General features: G+C 35.6%; 1 protein-coding gene across 10 annotated transcripts in view; it reads left to right on the forward strand.

The window, feature by feature from the left end:
* ABCC9 (ATP binding cassette subfamily C member 9) overlaps positions 1–16,903 on the forward strand; it is a 249,344-nt gene that overhangs the window by 65,028 nt on the left and 167,413 nt on the right. For all 10 annotated transcript variants that reach the window (XM_078336069.1, XM_078336077.1, XM_078336076.1 and 7 more), the window contains one exon: positions 11,625–11,713. The gene's annotated coding sequence lies outside the window, so the exon portion shown is untranslated. The remainder of the gene's footprint in view (positions 1–11,624; positions 11,714–16,903) is intronic.

Consider the following 16,903-nt stretch of genomic DNA (forward strand, 5'->3'; position numbering starts at 1 on the left):
AAAGTGTTAACAAATTTGGCAACTACTTTGAATCTATTATCTGTCACAAAACTGGCTGCTTCTTGTCATCCACACAGCACCAGGACTTAGACCAGTGGAACTAATGTCATCTGGAGCATTTCATTTTTTTTTTTCCTAAGATGGAGTCTGGCTCTGTCTCACATGCTGGAGTGCAGTAGGATGATCTCAGCTCACTGCAACCTCTGTCTCCTGGGTTCTGGCAATTCTCCTGCCTCAGCCTCTGGAGTAGCTGGAATTACAGGCACCTGCCACCATGCCCGGCTAATTTTTGTATTTTTAGAAGAGATGGGGTTTCACCATGTTGGCCAGGCTGGTGATCTGCCCACTTCGGCCTCCCAAAGTGCTGGGATTATAGGCATGAGCCACTGCACCTGGCCACTTCATTTGTTTTGATATTGATTTGCTTGGAGCAGAGGCATTTTAAGAAAAAGTAAAAAGTATGTCATGTAGGTAGTAAACACATATTAAGCTCACAAACAGATCTCCTTATGTCCCCTCTCTCAAGACATGGAGTTAGGAGGAAACTTCCCTGACTCTTCCCCTTTGGGAGAGCTCTGTTTAAAGACTCTTCCTCAAAACTTCCCTTCAAAAATCATCTTCTGCATGCTAATTCTTGACTTTTTCTCTGCCCTTGTGGACAAAGAGGTTTTAAACATTATCTAACTGGTTTTAGCCACATCATTTTTGTGAGTCCAAAAATAAAACTCATTTAAATGAATTTAAATGCATTAAATATGTATTAAACTAAGAAGCATTCCTAGTTTAATACACATTTAAAGTAAATCATTCTGTAGTATTCTGAGACAATCTTAAGAATCTGGATATAGATCACTAGTAGAAAGCATAGACTATTTTCAGATAACTTCTACAGTGAAAACTACTTCTGGGTCTGGAATATAAATCAAAAGTCTTAATTCCAACTTTAAGTAAAGGGAAAGACCATGCTCAAAGTAGTACCAGCATTTGAAATGGGTTTTTATGCATTTCATCACCTATAAACAGCAATACTTAACTCTGAAAGAGAGTTCTGAAAGAATAAAAAGAGACTCTCTCACACACACACACACACACACACACAGAAGAGACTAACACATTTGGAAAAAATGTTTTGCATATTTTCCCATCCTTTGACTAGGTTTTACTGTTATTGCTTCTGTTTTCTAATGAGGAGAGTTCTCAGATCCTCACCTTTATAATTAATATGTCAGTTTTCAGACATGGGTTATGTCCATTGTTCTATTTACTGTTTTCTTAAACGGAGTAAGAGAGATCTTACTCCATTTAACTTCCTCTTTGTCTTTTAAAATAATTCCTTGAAATATTTTCCCTGGTGTTTTTCCAGAGAAACACAAAATTGAGGGAGAGATGGAAAGAGAAGGAAAATTGTGGAAAATTTTTAAGTGAACGTAATTTTTTTTTAAATACTTTTTACTTTCCTTGCCAAGTTTAAGCCCATGACATCTTCACTAGAGACTAAATTTAAGAAAGCTTCAAACAAATGGAGCCTGGTTAAGATATGGTCACATATGCGTATATTGTGTTTTGAGAAGGGATCTTTTCAGTGCAGTAAGTACATATGATAAATAAGCGCACAATAATCACAATAATACTAATGTCTTACAATTTTATGGCATTTTACAGTTTGCCAAGAACTTTCACTTTATCTTATTTTAATCTTGTGTAAAAATACCCGAAAGTCTGAAGTGTTGCTTTCAGAGTTTTCAGAGACTTGAGAAAATGAAGAAGACTGAAAAAACTTGTAATGAAATGTAAAAACAAAAGTTTTTCTTTAGACTTTAAGACAGTAGATCTCAGAAATACCAGTCACCGACTGGGCCGCCCTCCCTCCGCATCTGGCTGGGTGGGAGATGGTCACACACGTAGTGGAACAAGCACAAAAGATGGGAGTGAAGTTATAGCACTTCCCAAACTTCACCTCCTGAGCTAGCCTCTCGTCCTTTAAGTTTATCAGGCATGATGCAATATTGTCCACTTTGTCTTTCCAACTGCAGGAGACATGTATTAAGCTCACAAACTGATCTCCTTAAGTCCCCTCTCTCACAACATGGGGTTAGGAGGAAACCTCCCTGACTCTTCTCTTTTGGGAGAGCTCTATTTAAAGACTCTTTTCCGAAAGTCCCCTTCAAACATCATCTTCTGCATGCTAATTCTTGACTCTTTCTTTGCCCTTGTGGGCAAGGAGATTTTAAGACCTACAGGGTATTCTGGCTCAGTTTGATATATGATACCTGTTAGTCTCAGCCGAAGCTTCTATTTTAATAGCTTATTTCAAATAAATTTTTGAAAACCTAGTGGCACCCATGCACTGCTTACACAGAGAAGTAAATGTCAGAGATCTGGTTCTCTATCAAAATCAATGGTCCCCACTTCAAAATTCATCCTTGATATTAAATAAACAGCTTCACATATCAAAAGATCATCACCCAACATTTTTGAGCACCAACTTTATATAAGCTAATATAAAATTCTACATTCACATCTGATCTTCTAGACACTAAGCCCAACAAAATTAAAATATTAAAATAATTTCGAATATTTGAAAAAAATGGAAAAGTCACATTTAACAGTCATTTTTAAAAATGAAACAAAGTTAACAGCAATACGTGAGCTTTTTTTCCTTTTTTTTTTGAGACAGAGTCTCGCTCTTGTTGTCCAGGCTGTAGTGCAGTGGTGCAATCTCAGCTCACTGCAACCTCCATGCCCAGCAAATTTTTGTATTTTTAGTAGAGACGGAGTTTCTCCATGTTGGTCAGGTTGGTATGGAACTCTTGATCTCAGGTGATCCACCCGCCTTGGCCTCCCAATGTGCTGGGATTACAGGTGTGAGCCACCACATCTGGCCATGTTAGGTCTTTTAATAGTTTCTGAGACAAAGGCCTTTAGCTGTTCCCTTGTCTTTTGGGCATACAGCTAGATTACATTTTCTAGCCCCATTTACAGATAGGCATGACTGTGTACCTAGCTCTACGCAACAGAATATGTGTCCCTTCTAAGACCAGGTGTTTAGGGAGACTGTGCCTTTTTCACACTCTCTTTTCCCAATCATTGTCTGAATGCCTTACTACCATGCCCCAGACATTCTAATTTAAATCATATGGGATGTAATCTTGACATCAAAAATCTTAAAAGCTCCCAAGTAAATCTAATGTGCAGCAAAGCTTGGGAATGACTGTCTGAGGGGATAGCAGAGCCACCAGCTGTGGGAAACCTCAGGCCTCGAGTCACATGAAGGAAGCCAGCTGTTCATCAGAAACATAAACCTTGATCTATAATATAAATAAGACTTTTGGGGTCTCTGAGAGAGTATTGTACTGATTAATATACTTAATAAATCAGCAGAAAGTACATGAGGAAAATCGTAATGCTGACCCTTACAGGTAGGTAAGTAATATGCTGTTGCTTTCATTGCTTTTGCTTCTAAAAACTTTTAACTGTATTAACATATAGTATGGGCAGTAAAGTCATTTCTACCATTTAATCAGTAAGTCTATTCATAGTAATGTGTCAAAGAATAATTCAACACAAAGTAGATGAGTGTAAAAGATATCTATATAGGCTTATGCAAAATAGAAAAAAAAGTAAACTATTTAAATGTTCACCTGTCTATTGACCTTAGAATAAAATCCAAGGTCTTTGTTATGACCAAGGCCCTAACTGTTCTGTCTCATAATACCTCACTTTTCCTTGCACTAATAATACTTCAACTATTGGCCTTTTAGTGGTGCCTCAAAGGTACCATGTGTTCTTTTGGCTTAGAACATGGGTATCTTCCCAAAGCCTTCTTAGCCTTCACCTGGCTTGCTCCTCATCCTCCAAGCTGCAGCTTCAATGTCATTTCTATAGGGAGACTTCTCTAACTAGACTTAGTCTTGCAATAATATAATCTCATCCCATTCTGTATTTTCCCTTTATAGTACTTACCACGATTTTAATTTTAGAAGTCTTTGTTATTATTTATTTAATGGTTTTCTCCCTTGTTAGATTTAAGGTTCTAGAAAGACAAGAGGTATGTCTACGTTGTTTAATGCTATTTTCTTCTACCACATGTGAGTCACATGGTGGGCCCTCCGTAAATATTTGTGAAAATAATACATTAACCCAAGTCTTGATACTCTTTGTTTTAATAATAATAATAATAATAATAATAATTTCTGAGGTTTGTGGATGATGAAACCAAGAACATACACCTGTTGATTTTCACTACTTTATTTTCATCAAGATCTAATGAACTGTACTTACTCTGCCTTAAGACCAGTATCTGTTTTCCCAAATGAATTATTAGAGAAGGAAATGCACTGTTTAAATGGTTTACAGTTGCAATAGAATAAAAAATTGTTATTACGTGACCAAACTGCTGTAATCTCTAGTGCTTATCTAAGCGTATTAAATGCCCTCAGGATCTGGTTCCCAGATTCGTCTCTGTGATCTGCTATTCCAGGAACCACATCATGTTTTTTTGTTATTTTTTTTACTTTAACCTTATGTCCTTTTATAGCATTTCCTAAGGAAGTTCATCTGTAATCACATCCTCAATAGAAACTTTGAATATTAGGTATTAAAGGCATGTGTATGAGTTGGTGCTTCCAAAATTATAAGACATAATAATAGAGATACACATCTTAATTATGCTTTTTATTTTGTATAAGTGAATATCTTTCATTCCCACAAACTGTCATCTTTAAGGAAAACTGCTCTCTAGTTTATATTTCTTGACTCATGTTAACTATTGCATGATTTAGAAGAAAATTCATTGCTTTAAAAACAATCTGTCCAGCTCAGGATCTTGCTGGGCTCACATCTACAAGTGTCCTTACTGATATCTCTCCGGAAACACAGCTCGTTACTCTAAACCTGGATAGTTCTCTTGAATCTCTGCTCCCATTCTAAGGAGTTATGGATGGAACACTACCAAGTTTTCCATGGAAGTTGCTCTGGGGCAGTGGGAGCTGAGGTGTAGGCTTGCTTGATTTCAGCCTGCTGGCTTCTTCTCCTTTGTCCTCTGGGTAGTCAGTGCTTTGCGCTTGAAGGGAAAAGAGAAGGAAGGAGTAGCAGCCACTGAGACTGCTGCCTCTAGGCTCTCTTTATTTGGTGAGGATTCTGCTGCTGGAACTGGAGCCTATTCCAAGTGGGGGAAACAGTGCAAAAGCCACATTGAAGGTGGTGCTGCTACTGCAGTTACAGGAAGAAAGGGTTTTAGCACCAATTTAATATCTAGTATGTGTGGCAGACACTGCTAGTTTCAGAGTTAGGGACACAGAAAATGAGATATCTGGGAAGAGTGTTGAAACAGGTCAGAATTCTTCGGGAAAAAGTAGAAAAGGACTATTTAGGCAGTTGGATGAGACTAAGTAAGGACATGGAAGTAGTTAGAGCAGGGGTGTGCTGGGGCTGTAAGTGGTAGAGTTTGGTTGGAATATAAGGAATCAGTGAAGATGGGGCAAGCTTTGTGAAGACGTTAAATGACAGAGTGACAACATCAGTGAGTCATGAGAGGTTTGTGTGTGTGATAAAGCTGTAATTGGACATGTTTTCTGGAAAGATTTATATGATATATATGTGTATAATGATTCAGGTGGGAGAGGCCAATTAGAAGATCGATAGAATAATTAATGATTGATCTAATAACTAATTGATACAATAACTAATGATACAATAACATTACTAATACAATAACTAATCTAAAGAAGAAAAAGACAGAAAGGAAAAGAAGAGGTGGAGGCCAGTCATTGCTGAGTGTAACATAAATGATTGAATATTTGTGTTAGAATGGAAGGGGACAGAGTAAGAGGCAATGAGTGATGAGTTTAAGAATGACTCCAAGCAAGGCTTTAAGTCGGAGGTACCAGTGCAATACATAGAAGAGCTGGGAGGTGGAATTAGTTCAGGAGCAGGGAAAGAGACAGAGGGAAAGAAGAAATAGACTATAAGTAGATTAAATTTTATTATGCCACCAAGGCACTCTAATATGATTTTTATTTCAGAAAAAAGTTTAGATTTTACCAAAGTCCTAAAGATATATAGACATTCTTCTTGACCAATATCAATATTTAAGGTTTTTCCTATTGCCCTCCAAAATAATGTCTAACCCTCACTGTATTTGTAAAGCAGACATATTCTATTACCTGCCTATTTATCCTCCCTCCATAATGTTCTCTATGCTCCTTGCTCCTGGAGGGCAGCAGGAAAAAATCTGATCATATCTCCAGTGCCACTAGGTTGGTGGTGGGGGTGGAGAAGAATGTAATTATTTATCTTTTTGTTAGTTTCTTCACCAGTGTCATAGGGATTATTAAAAACTTAGTTTATAGCATAGAAGTAAGATTGGGTAAGATGGTTTGCCTGCCTAGTGCTTTGCCCGAGTAATTGCTCAAATTACCTGTTATTATTGTTATTTTTCATGAATAACGTAGTAAATCCTTGTGCCTTCCAAGTAGAATCACAAAGATAGGAAGGTTTTTTACTCTTCCTTTCTGGCTCCTTCTCCAACCAGGTTATCCATATAATTGTGTCATTTCCCAACTCTGTAAATGTTTACCTAAGTGATAAGGATGATTGCTTCTGCATTCTTCTTCAGAGTCTGGGCAAAGAAATAGCTGAAACAATCTGAAGAAGGAAGATAGGCACTAACCACTTGTGTGGTGAAAAGTTTGATTTTGACTGTTTAAATGAATATTTCACTAGTGCATAGCTAACTCAGTAAGGAAACAAAGATCAAGGTTAAATTATATTTACCTTGGCCCAAGAACTATATTTGGCATCATGATCCTGCACCATTGCCTGTATTTAAAAGTATGTCTGGTAGTTATCATGGTAAATAATCAGTTATGAGATCATTATACCACCATGTTTCTAAACTGGGATATGTGACTTTGATAGTTGACACAACAGAGTAATCATGAAATATATTCCTGGTGCACTGATTTTACTTGAAGATATAGGAAGGTATATCTCTCTCTATTAAAGTCAACTTGGATGTATAATTTAGTAATTGAATGAATATTTATTGCATTCAGGCAGAATGTCAGATGCTACAAAATTCTGATTTAGAAAATGGACATGGCTCTTTATTGGTGGTAGGGGTGGGGTTAGAAGGTAAAGGGCAAAATTTATATCTATTTTTAAGTTGAAACACAAGATGATAAGAAATACTGGTCTTGAGTTGGGTTTCTTTGGATTAAACTGCCGGGTTCATGAAGATATACATTTGTTCTCAAATGTTAAGGGTAATTCTGTGGAATAGCTTTGGAGAAATGTATGCGCAGGTGGAGAAGCATGAGAGAAATATGCCCTGATAAGTTTTGTTGAGCAGATGTAGCATTTTTCAGGTTTCTACTCTGCCTATGAGCTGCCTTGGCTGTCAGAGATTGGCTGTCTTTAACAAACAGATAGTGTCTTCACTGAAACTAATGATTAGCTCTTGGCCCAAAGAATATTCTTAGCCTGTGGCCTTTGAACACTGGCAGTGCATGAAAAACTTTCTCCCTCTTTTTTTTGTTCACATCTGGTAATGTCTCTCATTTTTTTTCCTTTTTACTTGACATGTAAGGATTATAGGTATTTATGGGATACTGAATGATAAATGCATATAATGATATATATAATGGATAATGATCAAATCAGGGTAATTAGCATATCCACCACCTTAAATGTTTATCATTTCTTGGTATAAGGAACTTTCAAAATCTTTTTGAAAATATAAAACAAAATTAACTATGTCAAACTACATTCATCCTACAGTGCTATCAAATGCTAGGACTTATTCCTCCTATCTAGCTGTAACTTTGTATCTTTTAACCAACCTTTCCCTATTTCTCCCCACAACTACCTTTCCCAACCTCTAGTAACCACAATTCTTCTCTCTACTTCTATGATTGCAACTTGTTTTTAGCTCCCACATATGAATGAGAACAGTATTTATCTTTCTATGCCTGACTTATTTCATTTCAGATAAGGTCCTCCAGGCTCACCTATGTTGCTGCAAACGAACAGATTTCATTCTTTTTTATGGCTGAATAGCATTCCATTTTTACATGTACCAAATGTTCTTTATTCATCTGTTGATGGGCATTCGGGTTTCTTCTATATCTTGGTTATTGTAAATAGTGTTATAATAATAAACCTGGGAGTGCAGATACCTCTTCAGTATACTATAATTTATTTTCTGAGACTGGCAGAATCCTAATATCAAATTCAAATGAAGACATTGTTGAAAAACAATCAAAAAACAATCCCTAAACATCAAAAAAGAAAGAAAGAAAAGAAAATGAATGTCCTTCTTAAAGACGGATGAAGAAATTATAAATAAGATATAAATAAATTGAATCCAGGAATATATAAAACAAAGATGATGTCATGACCAGGGAAACATATCCCTGGAATTCAAGGTTGGTTTAATATTCAACAATCAAACAATTTTTGTCTATTGACAGAATAAAGGAGAAAAAGCTTATGGTCATCACAATATATGCAGAAAAATTTTTTACAAAATTCAACAACAGTTCATAATAAACTCTTTCAGCAAACTATGAATAACAGGAAATGTCTCTGATATGACAAAAATCGTACCCATAATATCATATTTAATAGTCAAAAACTGAATCCTTTTACCTCTCATACTGAGACCAAGTCAATGATGTCCACTCTAATTATTCCTATTCAGCATCATACTGGAAGTGATACCTAGTACAATAATACAAGAAAGAAAAACAAATACTGTTGGAAAAGAAGGAAAGCTGTCTTTATTTGTAGATGATACCATCATGAACATAGAAAATCTTAAGGAATCTACAGAAGTACTAGAATTTATGAGTGAAGTTAGCAATGTTGCAAGATACAAAGACATTTCCACACTAGTAATGAACAATTAGAAAATAATATTTAAAAATACATACCATCAAAATCACAAAATATTTTGAGATAGATTTAGTGAGCTATGTTATATTCAGGATATATACACTGAACAAAGTTCAAAACATAGCTGAAATTTAAAGGAAGACCTAGCTAAATAGAGTGACATGTTGCATTCATGGATTAGAAGACTCAGTGTTAAGATATAAATCTCCTTAAACTGATCTATAGATTCAACACAATCATACTCAAAATACTGGTAGAATTTTGTAGAAATTGACAAGCTAATTAACTTCAAAATTTACACAGAAGTGAAAGGTGCATTGAATAACTCAAGTATTCTTGAAGACTATTGGATAATTTATTCTACATTATTTCAAAATTTACTAAAAATCTACAGTAATAAAGAAGAATATTGGGAGGCCGAGGCGGGTGGATCACAAGGTCAAGAGATTGAGACCATCCAGGTCAACATGGTGAAACCCCGTCTCTACTAAAAATACAAAAAATTAGCTGGGCATGGTGGCGCGTTCCTGTAATCCCAGCTACTCAGGAGGCTGAGGCAGGAGAATTGCCTGAGCCCAGGAGGTGGAGGTTGCGGTGAGCCGAGATTGTGCCAATGCACTCCAGCTTGGGTAACAAGAGCAAAACTCCATCTCAAAAAAAAAAAAAAAAAAAAAAGAAGAAGAAGAATAGTAAAGGAAAAAGGATAGACATGGATAAATGGTATAGAACAGAAAGTTCAAGAGGAGCTTTACATGTATGCTCAAGTTATTTTCAACAAAGATGCCAAGGTAATTCAGTGGGGGAACAGACTGTTTTTCCAAAAATAAAATTTATCCACACACACAAAAAAAATGAGAAAATGAGCCTCAATATCTACCTTATACCTTACACAAAAGTAAACCAAAAGTAGAACATAGAAGCAACACAAAACTATGGCCATATGATTACTAGAAATAAATGTAGAAAAATATATTTATGTCTTAGGCTAGACAAAAATTTCTTAGCGAGGAAAGTCAATGCACTAAGATATTAAATGAACAAATAAAAATTGATACTTTTAACTGATCAAAATTAAAATATTCCTTAAAAACATTGCTAAGGAAATGAAAGAGCAAGCCACCAGTGGGCAAAAAATGTTCTCAATACATATAGCTGACAAATAACATATGTATAATATATATTTTTAAAAAGTAATAGAAAGAATGAACAAGACCTAGTATTTGATAGCACAATGGGCGATTGTAGTCAATAATTTAATAGTTTTGTTGTATATTTAAAAATAAGTAAGAGTATAGTTATTTTGTTTGTAATATGAAGGATCAGCGCTTAAAGGGATGAATTTTTCATGATGTGTTTATTATGCATTGTATGCTCATATCAAAACATCCCATGTACCCCATAAAGGTATCCACCTACTACGTACTCACAAAAATTAAAAATTAAAATTAAATATGTAGATATATTTTAAAAGTTACAATTAAATAATTAAAAGATAACCCAGTTAAAACAAGATAGGCAAAAGTGTAAACATTTGCTTTGCAAAAGAGGTGCATTAGTTTTCCATTGTGGTGTAACATACTACCACAAACTTACGTGACTTCTGAAAATACCCATTTATTACCTCATAGTTCTGTTGGTCCACATGGGCTTGATGGGGTTTTTTCCTTAGCATCTTTCAAGCAAAAATGGGCTCTTATTAGGAGGATCCAACTTTTATTTGGAGAATTCACTTTTAGGTTCATTGAGGTTTTTGGAAGAATTTTACTCCTCGTGGCTGTAAGGAATGAAGTCCTCATTTTCTTGCTGCTCGTTGGCTGTGGACTATGTGCAGGTCTTGAGGCCACTCATGGACCCTTGACCCATGGCCCTCTTCATCTAAGGAACAGAGAACCTCCCTCACATCAAATATTTCTCATTCTTTAGCTCTATCCGAATATCTTTTTCTACTACCAGCCTGAGAAAACTTTGATTTGAAAAGGGTTTATTGGGCTTGGCACGATGGCTCACACCTGTAATACCAGCACTTTCTTTGGGAGGCTGAGGTGGGTGGACCACCTGAGGTCAGTAGCTCGAGACCAGCCTGGCCAACATCTGGTCTCTACTAAATGCCATCTCTACTAAAAATACAAAAAAACCCCCATCTCTAAAAATGTACAAAAATTAGTCGGGTGCGGTGCTGGACACTTGTAATCCCAGCTACTCAGGAGGCTGAGGCAGGAGAATCACTTGAACCTGGGAGGTAGAGGTTGCAGTGAGCTGAGATCGTGCCACTGCACTCCAGCCCAGGCAACAGTGAGAGATTGTGTCTCAAAAAAAAAAAAAAAAAAATTTATGTGATCAAACTAGGCCTGGAAAATCTGCCTACTTTTTCTTTTTTTCCCCTTTATTGAAGTATAACCGACAAATAAAATTTTATATGTTTAAACTGTACAACATGATGATTTGATGTATATTGCAAAATGATGATCACACTCAAGTTATCACCTCACATAACTGCTTTTTTAAAAATGTGAGGACACACTTAAGGTCCACACTTTCAGCAAATTTCAAGTATACTATGCAGTATTATTAGCTATAGTTATATTGTACATTAGATACTCAGAACATGCTTATAACTGCAGGTTTGTACCACCTAGCCAACTTCTCCTCCCTTTCCCCTCTCCCTAGCCCTTGACAACCACCATTCTACTTCCACTTTCTATGAGTTTGACCTTTTTTGTTCTTTTTAGATTCCACACACAAGTATTTGTCTTTCTCTGACTGGATTATTCTACTTAGCGTCATGCCATCCCGGTTATCCATGCTGTTGTCACGATTGGTAAGATTTCCTTCTTTCTTATGTCTGAATGATATTTCATTATATGTGTATATGAAATGTATATACATACATATATAATGTACATAAAATATATATGTATGTGTTTTATTTATCCATTTATTCATCAATAGACATGTTGCTTCCGTAGCTTGATCTCTGTGAATAATGTCATAAAAAACATGGGAATTCAGATATGTTCTCCTTGAGAACTGATCTTTGTTTCCTTCGGATATATACTCAGAAGTGGTATTGCAGAAAAATCTTTTAATTTTTTTCTGCTTTTAATTTTTTGAAGAACCTCCACACCGTTTTCTGTAATGGCTGTGTCAATTTACATATCCACTAACAGTGCTCAAGGGTTTCCTTTTCCTTACATCCTCATCAATATTGATCTTACCATTTTGATAATAGGCACCCTAACAGATGTGAAGTGATATCTCATGGTAGTTTTAATTTGCATTTCCTGATGATTAGTGATGTTTACCACATTTTCATGTACCTATTGGCCACGTGTCTGTCTTTTTTGGCAAAATGTCTATTCACGTTCTTGGATTATTTGTGTGTGTGTGTTGTTTTAAATGATATTGAGCTTTATGAGTTCCTTATATATTTTAGATGTTAACCCCTTATCATATAAATGGTTTGCAAATATTTTCTCCCATTCTGTGGGTTATCTTTTCATTTTATTGTTTCCTTTTTTTTTTTTTTTTTTTTTTTGCAGAAGCTTTTTAGTTTCATGTGGTCCCATTTGTTTATTTTTAGTTTAGTTGCCTATGCTTTTGGTGTTAAATCTAAGGAATCATTTGCCAAGATCAATGTTAAGAAGATTTTCTCCTATCATTTCTTTGAAGATTTTTATAGGTTCAGATCTGACATTTAGTTTTTAATAAATTTGAGTTTATTTTTGTGTATGATGTAGGATAAGAGTCCAATGTCATTCTTTTTATTTGTGAATATCCAGTTTTTCCAACACCATTTGTTGAAAAGACTATTCTTTCCTCACTGTGTGATACTGACACCCTTGTTGAAGATCAGTTGACTATATATGTAAGGGTTTATTTCTGGATTCTCTCTTCTGGTTCATTGGTCTTTGTGTCTGTCTTTATGCCAGTGCAATACTGTTTTGATTACTGTGGCTTTCTAATATATTTTGAAATCAAGATGTGTGATGCCTCCAGCTCTGTTCTTCTTTCTCAAGATTGCATTGGCTATTTGGTATTTTATTGTGGTCCTCTATAAATATTAGAATTTTTTTTCTGTTTCTGTAACAAATGCCACTGGGATTTTAATCAGGATTGCATTGAATTTGTAGTTTGCTTTGGGTAGTATGTATGTTTTAACAGTACTTATTCCTCCAATCCGTGAACACAGGATGACTCTTTATCTTCAATTCTTCCTGGTTTTAAAAATTGATACATAATAATTATCATATTTATGGGGTACATGTGACATTTTAATACATGTATACAATGTGTAATATTCAAATGTGATTAGGATAATCTATCATCTCAAACATTTGCCATTTCTCCATGTTGGGAATATTAAAAAAAAATTTTTTTTTTTGAGACAGAGTTTCGCTCGTTACCCAGGCTGGAGTGCAATGGTGCAATATCGGCTCACCGCAACCTCCGCCTCCTGGGTTCAGGCAATTCTACTGCCTCAGCCTCCTGAGCAGCTGGGATCACAGGCACGTGCCACCATGCCCAGCTAATTTTTTATATTTTTTAGTAGAGACGGGGTTTCACCGTATTGACCAAGATGGTCTCGATCTCTTGACCTCGTGATCCACCCGCCTCGGCCTCCCAAAGTGCTGGGATTACAGGCTTGAGCTACTGCGCCTGGCCTATTTAAAATTTTATCTTTTAATTATTTTGAAATATACAATAAATTATAGTTAACTATAGTCACTCTACTGTGCTGCTGAACACTAGAACTCATTCCATCTAACTCTATTTTTGTAGTCATTAACCAACTTCTCTTAAGTCTCCTCTGGCAACTCCCACCTGCTTCCCAGCCTCTGGCTACCATTATTCTATTCTCTCTCTACATGAGATCAACTGTTTTAGTTTTCACATATGAATGAGAACATATTTCTCTTTCTGTGCCTAGATTATTTTAGCTAACATATTCATCTCCAGTTCAATCTGTGTATGCTGCAAATGTATGTTTTCAATTTCTTTCATCGGTGTCTTATAGTTTTCAGTGTACAAATCTTTTGTTTCTTAGTTAAATTTATTCCTGAGTATTTTATTGTTTTTTTATATTACTGAAATTGAGTTGCTTTCATTATTTCTCTTTTAGATTGTTGTTAGGGCATTGGCCACAACTGATTTTTTTATGTTGATGTTATATCCTGCAACTTTATGAACTTTTTCATTTGTTTTAGCAGTTTTTTTTTGGTGCAACTTTTAGAGTTTTCTGCACATAAGTTCAGGTCATCTATAAATTATACTGAGCCATTTCCAGTTTGGATGTTTTTTAAAATTTTTTTTTCTTGCCTAATTATTCTGGCTACAACTTTCAGTAGTATGTTGAATAGAGTGATGATAGTGGCCACCCTTGTCTTCTTTCTGAACTTAAAGGAAGTGTTTTCCAGCTTTTCATGATGAATATGATGCAAGCCATGGGCTGGCCATATATGACCTTTATTATGTTGAGGTATATCTTCTTTTTTTTCTGAGATGGAGTTTTGCTCTTGTTATCCAGGCTGGAGTGCAATGGCGTGATCTCGGCTCACCACAACCTCCGCCTCCTGGGTTCAGGCAATTCTCCTGCCTCAGCCTCCTGAGTAGCTGGGATTACAGGCACGCGCCACCATGCCCAGCTAATTTTTTGTATTTTTGTAGAGACGGGGTTTCACCATGTTGACCAAGATGGTCTCGATCTGTTGACCTCGTTATCCACCCGCCTCGGCCTCCCAAAGTGATGGGATTACAGGCTTGAGCCACCGTGCCCAGCCCCGAGGTATATCTTCTAAGTATCAGATTTGTTGAGAATTTTTATTATGAAAGATGTTGAATATTCTCCAAACTTGTTTTGTGTCTATTGAAATGATCATATGATTTCCACCTTTCATTCTGTTAATATAGTTTTTCACATTTATTGATTTGCATATGTAAAATCATTCCTGGGATAAATCACACTTGATCATGGTGTATGATTCTTTTAATGTGCTGTTGGATTTGGTTTGCTAGTATTGTATTGAGAATTTTATATCTATGTTCAGCAGGAATATTGGCTGGTATTTTCTTTTCTTGTAGTTTTCTTGTCTGGCTTTGGTATCACAGAAATTCTGGCCTCATAAAATGAGTTTGGAAGCGTTCCATTCTCTTCAATTTTTTTTGGAAGCACTTGAGAATAATTAGTGTTAATTTTTCTTTAAATATTTGGCAGAATTTTTTTGTGAAGCCATCTGGTACTGACTTTTCATTGTTGGGAGATTTTTGATTACTGATTCAATCTCCTTACTAGTTTTAGGCCTACTAAGATTTTCCATTTCTTCATGATTCAGCTTTGATAGGTTTTGTGTTTCTAGGAATTTATCCTTCTTTTTTAGGTTATCCAATTTATTGGCATATAATTTTTCACAGTAATCTGTTACAATCCTTTGTATTTCTGCCATATCAGTTATAATGTATTCTCTTTCATTTTTGAATCTTTTCTATTTTTTCTTAGTATAGCTAAGGATTTTAAAATTTTATCTTTTCAAAAAATCAGCTCTTCATTTTGTTGGTCTTTTGTTTTTCTTGTCTCTATTTTATGTATTTCTTCTCTCAGCGTTGTTATTTTCTCTCTTCTGCTAATTGTGGGCTTAGCTTGTTCTTTTTCTAGTTCCTTGAGGTGTAACATTAGGGGTTTTTTATTTGAGATCTTTCATTTTTCTAATGTAGGTATTTATCATTATCGAATTCCCCCTGTACTGCTTTTGCTGCATCCCATAAGTTTTGGGATGTTGTGTTTTCATTTTCACAAGATTTTTTTTTTTTTTTTGAGACGGAGTTTCTCTCTTGTTACCCAGGCTGGAGTGCAATGGCGTGATCTCGGTCACCGCAACCTCTGCCTCCTGGGTTCAGGCAGTTCTCCTGCCTCAGCCTCCTGAGTAGCTGGGATTACAGGCATGCCCATCATGCCCAGCTAATTTTTTGTATTTTTAGTAGAGACAGGGTTTCACCATGTTGACCAGGATGGTCTCGATCTGTTGACCTCGTGATCCACCCACCTCGGCCTTCCAAAGTGCTGGGATTACAGGCTTGAGCCACTGCACCCAGCCTGTCTCAAGATTTTAAAAAAATTTTCTCTTTTGATTCTTCTTTGACCCATTAATTGTTCGAGAGTGTTCGTTTCCACATATTGTGATATTTTCAAGATTTCTCCTGTTATTCATTTCCAATTTTATTCTATTGTAGTTGGAATAGATAGCTGGTATGATTTCAGTCTTCTTAAACTTATAAAAACATGTTTTGTGACCTAATATATAATCCATCCTGGAGAATATTCTGTGTGCACTTAAGAAGAATTTGTGTTCTAATATTGTCAGATGGGTGTTCTGTAACATCTCTATTAAATCCATTTGGCTAATATGTCAATTCCAGTGTTTTGCTATTGATATTCTGTCTGAACTATCTATCTGGTGCTGAAAGTAGGGTGTTAAAATTCCTTACTGTTGTTGCATTGCTGTTTATTTCTTCTTTTAGTTGGTTAATATTTGCTAAATATACTTAGATGCTCTAATTCTAGGTACATATATATTTACAGTTGTTATATGCCCCCTTTATTGTAACATAATTATATTTTTTTCTCTTGTTGAATTTTTGAGGTTAAGTCTATTTTATGTGATAAAAGTATAGCTACCCATTCCTGCCCTACTGTAGTTTTCATTTGCATGGAATATATTTTTCATCCCTTCATTTTCAGCCTGTATTTGTCCTGAAAGCCAAAATCAGTATTTCATAGGCAGCAAACAGTTGGTCTCTTTAAAACATCTACTTAGCCAGTATATGTCTTTTGATTGAAGAATTTAATTTATTTACATGTAAACTAATGATTGCTACATAAAGACTTACTACTGCCAACTGTTCATTATTTTCTAGTCCTTCTTTGTGATTTTATAGTTTTTCTGTATTGGTATCCTTTGGTTTTCTTCTTTTTATCTTTTGTGAATCTGGTATAGGTTTTTGCTTGTTAGTTACC

The sequence above is a fragment of the Callithrix jacchus genome, chromosome 9 (assembly GCF_049354715.1).
Source record: "Callithrix jacchus isolate 240 chromosome 9, calJac240_pri, whole genome shotgun sequence".
NCBI classification, from domain to species: Eukaryota; Metazoa; Chordata; class Mammalia; order Primates; family Cebidae; genus Callithrix; species Callithrix jacchus.